At 44.4% G+C, this 4725-nt stretch overlaps 2 non-coding genes across 2 annotated transcripts; both read right to left on the bottom strand.

Annotated features, from left to right (window-relative positions):
- Positions 1-1344: 1344 nt before the first annotated feature.
- Positions 1345-1416, bottom strand: TRNAE-CUC. The gene has a single exon. It is a non-coding gene; the product is annotated as a tRNA-Glu (tRNA).
- Positions 1417-1980: 564 nt separating this feature from the next.
- TRNAL-CAA lies at positions 1981-2089 on the bottom strand. Its single transcript has 2 exons — positions 2052-2089; positions 1981-2026 (listed from the first exon to the last, which is right to left on the bottom strand). It is a non-coding gene; the product is annotated as a tRNA-Leu (tRNA).
- Between the last annotated feature and the right edge of the window lie 2636 nt (positions 2090-4725).

Genomic DNA, 4725 nt, shown 5'->3' with positions numbered 1-4725 from the left:
GAACATGAAACAATGGGTTTTTCATACACACTGTAAGGAGAGTGATCACTTAAGATGAGCCATCACCAGCAGCGGGGGGGGGGGGGGGGAAGGAGGAAAACCTTTCATGATGACAAGCAAGGTAGGCTATTTCCAGCAGTTAACAAGAATATCTGAGGAACAGTGGGGGGTGGGGTGGGGGGGGAGAAATAACATGGGGAAATAGTTTTACTTTGTGTAATGACTCATCCATTCCCAGTCTCTATTCAAGCCTAAGTTAATTGTATCCAGTTTGCAAATTAATTCCAATTCAGCAGTCTCTCATTGGAGTCTCTTTTTGAAGTTTTTTTGTTGAAGAATAGCCACTCTCAGGTCTGTAATCGAGTGACCAGAGAGATTGAAGTGTTCTCCAACTGGTTTTTGAATGTTATAATTCTTGACGTCTGATTTGTGTCCATTTATTCTTTTACGTAGAGACTGTCCAATTTGACCAATGTATATGTCAGAGGGGCATTGCTGGCACATGATGGCATATATCACATTGTTTCATGTTCTCTGTGTGTGTATATCAATCTCCCCTCTGCACCCTCCACCAAACGCACCCGACGAAGCGAGCTGCAGCCCACGAAAGCCCACGCTCCAACAAATCTGCCAGTCTCCAAGATGCCACAAGCACTCCCCCTCCCCTTGCGAACACAGACCAACACGGCTGCCACTCTGAAACCTTTTACAATTAAATCATTCTTAACGAGTCTTTAGCTTAAATAGTGATTGAAGAAGTTGTTGATTCTCTAGAACAATTGTTGATCATGATTCTTCTTATCTTTCTGAGTTGGGGGAAGGAGTGGCTAGAGCTCTGCCAGTAACTAATTACTTCCCCATTAATATCATAAATAGTCTAGACTTAAATGTCTTCTTATATTGGTAATCAACTGAGCAAGGTCATTAGATTTCATGTTAGTACATAATGCATTTTACCACACGTAGCAATGATATTAGAAAACCACATTAGATACTTTGCATTCAGTTAAAATACTTTGCAAATATGCCCTCCAAAACAGTTTGCCATTTCAAGCATTTGTGCTTCCTACAATCAGCTTTCACAAATGTCTCTCCCAGATCCTCATTTATCTAGCAGTTTTCTAAGCCCCCTATGGCTGGGGTAGCAATTGAATGATTCACAAGCATAAAAACAATGTTAATTTCTCTTCCCAGGTTGCAGTAAAATGTAAAAGTCTGTCCTTCTGAAACTATAGCACAAACTTTAAAAATAAATACTGAATCCATATTCAGAATGGGAGAATCTCTTTCTCTTCCTTGCCCCTTCCATGTGAAAATTACAGAGATGTTCATTTCAAAACGTCATTCCCTGACCGGGAATCGAACCCGGGCCGCGGCGGTGAGAGCGCCGAATCCTAACCACTAGACCACCAGGGAAGAGCTGAAAGGAAAGTACTGTAGGCTGTACTCCTGCTGCCATATAGAGAGTTGGTGTTTTCTCCAGTAATTCTGACCAAAGTGGAAACGCAAAAGCCTTCACTGCAATCACACACACAATCATTTCACGTCCCTGAATTGAGCAAAGCACCTAGACTGCACACGGAACTCTGCAGCAGACACAAATCTTGTGCAAAGCAGCAGAGGCTGCTTTTGCTCCCCCCCCCCGGCCCCCGCAGTTCATTTAAACTTTGAAAGAGCTGTCTGTGCGGCGGGTTATAGGTTTTACGGCTCTTTTCAAGGCTGTCTGAACAATGCTAAAATCAGAGCGGCTGCTGATCCACCCCCAAATCTCCCCTTTATCCCTTAGAGCCCCTCCATAATACAGGGCAAATAAAGATCTGATGGAAAAGAGCCCTGGAAACAAAACACATACATTTTAAATATACTGTGAATGGAAAGGAAGGAAGGAAAGAATCCTTGGTTTATTTTCCCATTTTAATCTATTGAGATTAAAACTTCCTTTCAGAGACAGCAAAATTAATTATTACTTTAAAAATATCGTGTCAGGAGTGGGATTTGAACCCACGCCTCCATTCGGAGACCAGAACACCCAGTTGAGAGGAAGACAGAGCCTTGAGTCTGGCGCCTTAGACCACTCGGCCATCCTGACGCTGACGAGGCAAGCTTTGAAACAAGCGCCTCACAATCTCTCTGCAGCAGTGTCTGCCCTTCACTCTCCCTTACCTTGTGGCACCTTAGACACTAACAAATGTATTTAAGCATAAGCTTTCGCGAGCTATGAATACAGACTTTTTTGCAAATACAGACTAACACGGCTGCTACTCTGAAATCTCCCTCATATTGTTTTTCTTCTGTTCTCAGAGCCCTCAGGTCTCACCTTCCATGACACACACAGGGCCGCGACTGCTGCTGATCTCCAAAAAGGATCACAGATGCATCTAACTACTCCCTCTGGTATAGACAGGTGGCTTAGACAGACTCTAAACTGGACTACACCGGCAGCTCTGGTTGAATGCTACTCACTCCTATTCCTCAATACAGCAGCTTCCTGCCCAGAACGGGCTAGCACAGTGTTTATCAGGTTTCAGCCCGTCTTCCCGCCCCAGGTTTTTTTCCATATCCCTTTTCTCCCTTCTCCAAGGGCACCTGCCCAGTTTCTCCTACCTCCCTCTTTTACCTTGTTTCCCTTCCCCAGGACAGAGTCAAAGTGTATAAAAAGTTTCAGAGTAGCAGCCCTGTTAGTCTGTATTCGCAAAAAAGAAAAGGAGGACTTCTGGCACCTTAGAGACTAACAAATTGATTTGAGCATAAGCTTTCGTGAGCTACAGCTCACTTCATCGGATACATTCGGTGGAAAATACAGTGGGGAGATTTATACACACACACACAGAGAACATGAAACAATGGGTTTTATCATACACACTGTAAAAAGAGTGATCACTTAAGATGAGCTATTACCCGCAGGAGCGGGGGGAGGAGGAAAACCTTTTGTGGTGATAATCAAGGTGGGTCATTTCCAGCAGTTGACAAGAACATCTGAGGAACAGTGGGGGGTGGGGTGGGGGGAGAAATAACATGGAGAAATAGTTTTACTTTGTGTAATGACTCATCCACTCCCAGTCTCTATTCAAGCCTAAATTAACTGTATCTACAGGTTTCAGAGTAGCAGCCGTGTTAGTCTGTATTCGCAAAAAGAAAAGGAGTACTTGTGGCACCTTAGAGACTAACAAATTTATTAGAGCATAAGCTTTCGTGAGCTACAGCTCACTTCATCGGATGCATTTGGTGGAAAAAACAGAGGAGAGATTTATATACACACACACAGAGAACATGAAACAATGGGTTTATCATACACACTGTAAGGAGAGTGATCACTTAAGATAAGCCATCACCCACAGCAGGGGGGGGAAAGGAGGAAAACCTTCCATGGTGACAAGCAGGTAGGCTAATTCCAGCAGTTAACAAGAATATCAGAGGAACAGTGGGGGGTGGGGTGGGGGGGAGAAATACCATGGGGAAATAGTTTTACTTTGTGTAATGACTCATCCATTCCCAGTCTCTATTCAAGCCTAAATTAATTGTATCCAGTTTGCAAATTAATTCCAATTCAGCAGTCTCTCGTTGGAGTCTGTTTTTGAAGCTTTTTTGTTGAAGTATAGCCACTCTTAGGTCTGTGATCGAGTGACCAGAGAGATTGAAGTGTTCTCCAACTGGTTTTTGAATGTTATAATTCTTGACGTCTGATTTGTGTCCATTCATTCTTTTACGTAGAGACTGTCCAGTTTGGCCAATGTACATGGCAGAGGGGCATTGCTGGCACATGATGGCATATATCACATTGGTAGATGCGCAGGTGAACGAGCCTCTGATAGTGTGGCTGATGTGATTAGGCCCTATGATGGTATCCCCTGAATAGATATGTGGACAGAGTTGGCAACGGGCTTTGTTGCAAGGATAGGTTCCTGGGTTAGTGGTTCTGTTGTGTGGTGTGTGGTTGCTGGTGAGTATTTGCTTCAGATTGGGGGGCTGTCTGTAAGCAAGGACTGGTCTATCTCCCAAGATCTGAGAGAGCGATGGCTCGTCCTTCAGGATAGGTTGTAGATCCTTGATGATGCGTTGGAGAGGTTTTAGTTGGGGGCTGAAGGTGATGGCTAGTGGCGTTCTGTTGTTTTCTTTGTTGGGCCTGTCCTGTAGTAGGTGACTTCTGGGTACTCTTCTGGCTCTGTCAATCTGTTTCTTCACTTCAGCAGGTGGGTATTGTAGTTGTAGGAATGCATGATAGAGATCTTGTAGGTGTTTGTCTCTGTCTGAGGGGTTGGAGCAAATGCGGTTATATCGTAGCGCTTGGCTGTAGACAATGGATCGAGTGGTATGATCTGGATGAAAGCTAGAGGCATGTAGGTAGGAATAGCGGTCAGTAGGTTTCCGATATAGGGTGGTGTTTATGTGACCATCGCTTATTAGCACCGTAGTGTCCAGGAAGTGGATCTCTTGTGTGGACTGGTCCAGGCTGAGGTTGATGGTGGGATGGAAATTGTTGAAATCATGGTGGAATTCCTCAAGAGCTTCTTTTCCATGGGTCCAGATGATGAAGATGTCATCAATGTAGCGCAAGTAGAGTAGGGGCATTAGGGGACGAGAGCTGAGGAAGCGTTGTTCTAAGTCAGCCATAAAAATGTTGGCATACTGTGGGGCCATGCGGGTACCCATCGCAGTGCCGCTGATTTGAAGGTATACATTGTCACCAAATGTGAAATAGTTATGGGTCAGGACAAAGTCACAAAG

The sequence above is a fragment of the Dermochelys coriacea genome, chromosome 14, assembly GCF_009764565.3.
Source record: "Dermochelys coriacea isolate rDerCor1 chromosome 14, rDerCor1.pri.v4, whole genome shotgun sequence".
Classification (NCBI taxonomy): Eukaryota; Metazoa; Chordata; order Testudines; family Dermochelyidae; genus Dermochelys; species Dermochelys coriacea.
Note: the sequence above shows the minus strand (reverse complement) of the source record. Positions and strands in the feature narration are given on the sequence as shown.